Source organism: Carcharodon carcharias, chromosome 13 (assembly GCF_017639515.1).
Source record: "Carcharodon carcharias isolate sCarCar2 chromosome 13, sCarCar2.pri, whole genome shotgun sequence".
In the NCBI taxonomy this organism is placed as follows: domain Eukaryota; kingdom Metazoa; phylum Chordata; class Chondrichthyes; order Lamniformes; family Lamnidae; genus Carcharodon; species Carcharodon carcharias.
In genome coordinates, this window is record NC_054479.1 from 74,233,810 (window position 1) to 74,242,416 (window position 8,607).

The window sequence follows — 8,607 nt, forward strand, 5'->3', positions numbered from 1 at the left end:
TTCTTCCTTTCTGTTTCTCTTTCTCAGTTCTATTCGGTCTCACCATTTTTCACTTTTGCCTCACTCTCCTTTATTTATACCTGCTTGCCTGTCTCTTTGTGCAATTCAATGTCTGTCTTATTTTTCTGTTTTTACTTTCCTGTTCCCTATTTTCTTATATTATCTGTTAATTTTTTTCATTTAAACTTCCCTTTCCTATTTCTCTCTGTAAATATGGACAAGGAGAAGCAGCAACATCAGGTTCAATGTGAGGACATGGAGATGAGCAGAAACAACAGCATCCAAGCTCTGACATCCCTCCCACCTACCCATGTGCCCGCCCGCGCCTATTTCCTATGTGCTATTTCAAGTCAACTTCTCCATTTTGTCAGGTCATGGATCTCTGTCAAATGATCACTCCAGCACAGTGCTCTGACACAGGTCAGATCAGTTGAGCAACAGAATGACCCGCTGAAGTCTTGGTTGGCTTGTAGCAATTTAAGTAAAAGCTGGATCTGTGGCCTAACAAGGCAGAGGGGAAACAATGATCTTAAAGGCTGTGCTCCCAGGATCAGGCTATCCCATTGCACTCCAGGTGCGCTGACTCCTGCAATGTCCCCAAATGCGGGATACTCAACTGCAAAATTTGTGGTAGTGGTGGACTGCATTCGCGCTTCCCCCCCCAAAAAAAAATTGGTTCAAGCTCCCTCTGAAGGTCTGAAGTGGCACTGGAAGGAACAAATCTTTTTATTTTCCGTTGGGCTGTGGATTAAGATAATAATGGCTGCAGTTTGAAAGACATGTCCACTGGAACAGGATGAAAGATATATACAATGTTGCAGTCCTGGAACAGAGTGTGCCATGAAAGACAGGGTGGTGCTGGAAAAGAGTCCTGGACCAAGGGAGCTGCCTGACAACAGCATTTTAATTGGCTTCTGACTGGGTGACCAGGGTTTTGTGTGGTAGCAGTGCACCAGAAAGCTCCTGGCCTGCAAAGAGAAAACATATAGAATCTCTTTTCCTCATATCTCTATAACCTGCTCTCTTCGTGAGGGAAACCCCTGTAAAAAGAAAAATGGGAAAATCAGTGTTAGAGACATCAAAAAGCAAGTTCTCAACCAGTGAACTACAGACTGAAAGTACTGGAAGACCACCTTGTGTCATCAACAAGAACTGAAAGGAATTTGGAGACATCAATCTAAATCAACCCATCAAAAACTGTACTCCAGATTGGTGCTATTGAAATGTTTTATCCTGCCCTTAAGGTCCATGTTGTGTGCGTCTTATGGGTCTTGTGTATGTGTGTGTGTGTGTGTGTGTATAAGAATTTAAGAAGTGGGTAGAGATTATATAGCGTTAGAAGTTAGCAGTTCATATTTTTTTCTTTTGCCACTGGTTAACAACAGTTTGTTCAATAAACAGTTATTTACTTGCTAAGTTTACAAATCTGGTATTCTGTTAATCTAAATTAAACAGTTAGGTAGAATTGGGGCAATCTGATGGTTTGGTCAAACTTTTCACATTTGTTGTAGTTCGGAAACATTGGGGCTTGATGTTACAGCGCAGTATCCCCAGTGCGTTGTGACAGCACCAATAAAAATAACGTGCAAAATCATCCAAGGTGGTTCACACACTAAGACTAAGAGAAAAATCGAACTGGTTAAGACTAATGATGTTGTGCATCCTGTGGGAAATAGTGATGGGACTTGATACATTAAGTGTGTGAAGGCACTGAACACTTTCAGCCCTGAGACCACCCTACACTACCTTGGTGGTCAGAAGGATTAGCTACAGTCAATTGGCAAAGAGATTTGTATTCACAGAATCATACAGTGCTGAAGAGACCCTTCGGCCCATCGAGTCTGCGCTGACACATGAGAACACCTGACCTACCTACCTAATCCCATTTACGAGCACTTGGCCCATAGCCTTGAATGTTATGACATGCCAAGTGCTCATCCAGGTACTTCTTAAAGGATGTGAGGCAACCCGCCTCCATCACCCTCCCAGGCAGCGCATTCCAGACCGTCACCATCCTCTGGGTAAAAAGGTTTTTCCTCAAATCCTCCCGAAACCTTCTGCCCCTCACCTTGAATTTATGTCCCCTCGTGACTGACCCTTCAACTAAGGGGAACAGCTGCTCCCTGTCCACCCTGTCCACGCCCCTCATAATATCGTACATCTCGATCAGGTCGTCCCTCAGTCTTCTCTACTCCAACAACAACAAACCAAGTCTATCCAACCTCTCTTCATAACTTCAATGTTTCATCCCAGGCAACAGCCTGATGAATCTCCTCTGCACCCTCTCCAGTGCAATCACATCCTTCCTATAATGTGGCGACCAGAACTGCACACACTACTCCAGCTGTGGCCTCACCAAGGTTCTATACAACTCCAAAATGACATCCCTAATTTTGTAATGTATGCCTCAATTGATAAAGGCAAGTGTCTCATATGCCTTTGTCAGCACCCCACTAACACGCCCCTCCGCCATCAGAGATCTATGGACACACACGCCAAAGTCCCTTTGTTCCTCAGAACTTCCTAATGTCATGCCATTCATCGAATACTTCCTTATCAAATTACTCCTTCCAAAGTGTATCACCTCACACTTTTCAGGGTTAAATTCCATCTGCCACTTATCTGCCCATTTGACCATCCCGTTTATATCTTCATGTAGCCCAAGACACTCAACCTCATTGTTAACCACCCGGCTAATCTTTGTGTCATCCACAACTTACTAATCCTACCTCACACATAGTAATTTATGTTGTTTATATAAATGATGAATAATAGGGGACCCAGCACAGATCCCTGTGGTACGCCACTGGACACTAGCTTCCAGTCACTAAAGCATCCTTTTGTTATCACCTTCTGTCTCCTACAATTGAGCCAATTTTTAATCCACCTTATCAAATTACCCTGTATCCCATGTGCATTTGCCTTCTTTATAAGTCTTCAGTGTGGGACCTTGTCAAAGGCTTTGTTGAAATCCATATAAACTACATCAACTATACTGCCCTCAACTACACACCTGGTCACCTCAAAAATTCAAATTTTTTAGGCATGACCTCCCTCTGACAAAGCCATGCTGACTATCCCTGATCAAACCTTGCCTTTCCAAGTGGAGATAGGTTCTCTCCTCCAGAATTTTCTCCAATAGTTTCCCTACCAATGACATGAGACTCACTGGCCTGTAGTTCCCTGGCTTATTTCTACAACGCTTCTTAAATAGTGGAACCACATTAGCTGTTCTCCAGTCCTCTGGCACCTCCAGAGAGGAATAAAAAATTTGGGTCAGAGCCCCAGCGATCTCCTCCCTTGCTTCCCTCAGCAGTCTGGGACACAAATCATCTGGACCTGGAGATTCGTCCATTTTTAAGCCTGCCAACACCTCCAATACCTTGTTACTCAATTTGCTTAAGAACCTCGCAGTCTCTCTCCCCGAGTTTGATACCTTCATCCTCATTCTCTTGGGTGAAGATGGACGTGAAGTATTCATTCAACACTCTAGCGATGTCCTCTGGCTCCACCCATAGATTGCCCCCTTGGTCCCTTATGGGCCCTCCTCTTTCCCTGGTTATCCTCTTCCCATTGATATACTTATAGAATATCTTGGGATTTTCCCTACTTCTACCAGCCAGAGCTTTCTCATATCCCCTCTTTACTCTCCTAATTGCTTTCTTAAGCTCCACCCTGCATTATCTGTACTCCACTAATGCCTCTGCTGATTTGCCCCCCTTGTACCTGCTAAAACCCTCTCTTTTCCTTCTCTTCATAACCTGAATATCTCTGGTCATCCATGGTTCTCTAGGCTTGTTTCTCCTTCCTCTCGCCCTAGAAGAAACATGTTGAGCCTGTACCCTCCCCATTTCCTTTTTGAACACTCCCCACTGTTCCTCTGTAGATTTCCCCACAAGTAACTGTTCCCAGTCTACCTTGGCCAGATCCTGCCTTATTTTACTAAAATCCACTACCCCAATCCAAAATATTTTTTTGCAACTTGTTGATTTCTTTGCCCATAATAAACTTAAACTGTACCATGTTGTGGTCGCTATCACTGAAATGCTCACCCACCACCACCTCAGCCACCTGTCCGGCTTCATTCCCCAGAATTAGGTCCAGCAATGCACCATCCCTTGTTGGACCCTCTACATATTGACCTAAAAAGTTCTCCTGTACACATTTCCAAGAAATCCACTCCATCCAAGCCCTTAACACTATATCTATCTCAATTAATGTTGGGAAAGTTGAAATCACCTAATATAATTACGCGATTGTTATTGTTTTTACACACCTCCACAAATTGTGCACATATTTGCTCCTCAATTTCCCACTGACTATCTGGGGTCTATAATAAACACCTAATAATGTGGTTTCCCCTTTTTTATTCCTAAGCTCTACCCGCAAAGCTTCATTTGATGCCCCCTCCAAGATATCATCTCTCCTTACTGCAGTAACGGACTCCTTAACTAATATTGCAACACCTCCTCCTCTTTTACCCCCTCCCCTGTATCGCCTGAAGATTCTATATCCCGGAATGCTGAGCTGCCAATCATGCCCTTCCCTCAACCACGTCTCAGTGATGGCTACTATATCACAATTCCACATGTCAATCCTCACCCTTAACTCATCCGTTTTACCTGTAATACTCCTGGCATTAAAGTAGAGGCCATCCAACCTTGCCTTACTCCCTTGACGTTTATTGCAGCTGTACTCCCTCTGACTTGATTGCTTTACTGTATTATGATGTGTCCCTATTCTGCTAACATTCTGTGTCCCCTCCCCCTGCTGAATTAGTTTAAGCTCCTCCCAGCAGCACTAGCAAACACACCTGCAAGGATGTTAGTCCCGCTCTGGTTCAGATGTAGACTGTCCCACTTGTACAGGTCCCACCTTTCCCAGAAATAGTCCCAGTGATCCAGGAATCTAAAACCCTCCCTCCTGTACCAGCTCTTAAGTCACATATTTGTCTGTGCCATTCTCCTATTTCTCTGCTCGCTAGCATGTGGGACTGGGAGTAATCCAGAGATTACAACCCGAGAGGTCTTGGTTTTTAGTCTACTGCCTAACTCCCTGAATTCTTGATGCAAGACCTCATCGCTCTTTCTACCTATGTCACTGGTACTAACATATACCATGACCTCTGCCTTATCACCCTCCCCCTTCAGGATGTTCTGCAGCTGCTCAGTGACATCCTGGGCCCTGGCACCAGGGAGCCAACATACCATCTTGGAGTCACGTTGACGGCCACAGTAGCTCCTATCTGTTCCCCTGACTATAGAATCCCCTATTGTTATTGCCCTTCCTCCCCTCCTGTACAAACGTGTTGCTTATGGTGCCAGAAGCTTGGCTCTGTCTGCACTCCCTGGAGGAACCAGCACCCTCATCAGCCTCCAGAACGGAATACCGATTTGGGGGTAGGACCCCAGGGGACTCCTGAACTACCTGCCTCTTGGACTGCGTCGTGGTCACCCATTCCCTTCCTTCCTCAAGTCACACCTCTCTGAACATACTATCCACGATGCTCTCAGACTCGCGGATGCTCCACAGTGTCCCCAGCTGCTGTTCCAGCTCTGAAACCCAAGCTTCCAGGTGCTGCAGCTGGACACATTTACTGCACACATGCTGGTCCCGGGCACTGGAAATGTCCCTGGCTTTCCATATGGAGCACACCATGGCTTTGAGCGCTCCTGCCATGACTTATCCCTTTAAATTAAACCGTTTAAGTCAATTACTCAAGGGCCCTTCTTTCCTGATCCTCGTTACTGCAGAGTATACAAACTGTAAACCACAAAAAGACCTTAAACTATAAGTGATTAAAGTAGTAAATACCTTACCCACTACTTACCAGTGATTCCTTTCCCTTGTAGCCTCTACTGCTGCAGCACACTCTGAAGGTTTAAGAAGTTGGATAGCAAGGAAAAAATACAAAGAGCACCTCATCCCCTATGCACTGAATTCCCGCTTTGCACCAAATTCCAAATATCCAGTCTGGCTGTGCCCCGTTCAGGATGTGCTCGGTCTTCTGTTCTTGTGCAAGCACAGTGTAGCATGCTTCCAGATAGTCCCTTTCTTAAATAGAGCTGACATGACTCACCACTAGTTAAGCTTAAAATAGTAATTAACCCCTATTCAGGCCCTAATCAGGCTTCAGGTGATTGACAGTTAGCTGTCGCACAGTCAGCTGAGTCAGCTACCTTACCAACCTTTTAACTAGGCAACTGAACTTACAGAAATTAAAGAGAAAGACTTACCAGTTTAATTCCTGCTTTACACCAAATTCCAAATACCCACTCTGGCTATGCCCCACTCAGGATGTGCTCGGTCTCCTGTTCATGTGCAAGCACACTGTAGCATGCTTCCAGATAGTCCCTTTCTTAAATAGATCTGGCTTGACTCCCCACTAGTTAAGCTTCAAATAGTAATTAACCCCTATTCAGGCCCTAATCAGGCTTCAGGTGATGGACAGTTAACTGTCGCACAGTCAGCTGAGCCAGCTACCTTACCAACCTTTTAACTAGACTACTGAACTTACAAAAATTAAAGAGAAATTAAAGAGAAAGACTTACCAGTTCAATTCCCGCTTTGCACCAAATTCCGAATACCCACTCTGGCTGTGCCCCACTCAGCATGTGCTCGCTTTCCTGTTCGTGTGCAAGCTCAGGCCTGATATCTAACATCCAGGTACTCCACATCGTGCTCACACATCTACCAATGTTGTCAACTTCTCACTACCTCCAAATATCTTCAACAAGATACCTCCACCATGTTTTGTTAACTCAACACAATAACGATTATGCAGCTCATAATAACAATTATGCAATTGTGCCTGTTTGATGCTCTGTAACTCCAATGCTGAAAAAATAAAATCTGTTCATGAAGAGTTTCCATTTCACTGAGGAGGCTTCACAATCCACAACCAACAACCTGTTCTGAAAACTCTGCTCATGTTTTGGCAGCTTTGACAAATGGCACCACAACAGCTAAGACAATCCACAACATTCTAAAACAATTAACATTTTTTTAAAAAGTCAATTAATCTGATCTCCCAATGTTAGCAGATCCTTTAAAAAGCTCCAGGATCCAGATCCAGTTCTGTACCTTTGTTAAAAACAAACAAATTTTACTTGGGCCACACCCAAGCTTACTTAGTTTTGTTGAAATCTGTCCATTAGTTTTTGAAATATATAGTTTACAGGCAAACCAACTAACAAATGAGCAAAACCATTCCATCCACTCACCTTTAGTGGCAGAGATAACTATTCAGTAATGGGAAGGCATCTAGGCACACAAGGAAGCAGAGCAGAGCTGGCAGGGCAAGGCCACCTCCATCTCCAGATCTCTAAAGAGGAGTGGTTTTCTGTATGATGGTGCCGGCTGTTACGATGCCCGTATGACCTGACAACATGAGAACAATGAGGATGTCTTCTGCCCCTCCCCAATTCCCAGCACACCCTCATCCTACTAACTGACATGATGAACAAGATTCTGATGGTGTGATTATGGACCTCCTGTTTCCCATCCCATCCAACTTCCCTCACACCAACCTTCCCCTTCTGAGTTCCTGCTTTCAGGCACCCAAGAATTGGCACGTGCTCAAGGAGGGAGAAAGAGAGGAACAACACAACATTGATGAAGAGACTCGGTCGCTTGATCTGACACTGGCTCTGCATTTATTTTAGAGACAAGCATACGCTCAGGCTTAGCCCAGGGGAAAAATGATTCTTTTACCAACTCACTGGAGGGCAAGGTGGCAGACATATTCTGCTGCAAAATATTCTGATGTGGTTCTCGATGGGGTAGCATTCTGGAGACTGCTGAATAGAGACACTGAGTTCCTGGGTGCATTAGTTGGCCTGCAAGGCAGCTTCTTGACACTGTCAAAGAGCCTGGAGGATTCCAGCTCCAAGTTGACTGAAGGCACCATAGGAATATAGAAAATAGGAGCAGGAATAAGCCATTTGGCCCTTCGAGCCTGCTCCGCCATTCATTATGATCATGGCTGATCACCTAACTCAATCGCCTGCTCCCACTTTCTCCCCATATCTTTTCATTCCTTTTGCCCCAAGAGCTATATCTAACTCCTTCTTGAAAATATACAATGTTTTGGTCTCAACTACTTTCTGTGGTAGCGAATTCCACAGGCTCACCACTCTCTGGGTGAAGAAATTTCTCCCCATCTCAGTCCTAAATGGTCTACCCCATATCCTCGGACTGTGACCCCTGGTTCTTGACTCCCCCATTTTATAGATTTCTATCAGATCCCCCCTCATTTTTCTGAACTCCAGCGAATATAATCCTAACCGACTCAATCTCTTCAAATGTCAGTCCCACCATCCCAGGAATCAGTCTGGAACTCTCTCCATAGCAAGAATATCCTTCCTCAGAAAAGGAGACCAAAACTGCACACAATATTCCAGGTGTGGTCTCACCAAGGCCTTGTATAATTGCAGTAGGACATTTTTGCTCCAGTGTTCGAATCCTCTGGCTATGAAGTCCAGCATAACATTAGCCTTCTTTACTGCCTGCTGCACCTGCATGCTTATCTTCAGTGACTGGTGTATGAGGGCACCCAGGTCTCATTGCACATTTCCCTCTCTCAATTTATAGCCATTCAGATAATAA

General features: G+C 44.7%; 1 non-coding gene across 1 annotated transcript; it reads left to right on the top strand.

Moving 5' to 3' along the window:
• The first annotated feature begins 498 nt into the window (after positions 1 to 498).
• LOC121286593 lies at positions 499 to 662 on the top strand. Its single transcript, XR_005945007.1, has one exon. It is a non-coding gene; the product is annotated as a U1 spliceosomal RNA (small nuclear RNA).
• The last annotated feature ends 7,945 nt before the right edge of the window (positions 663 to 8,607 follow it).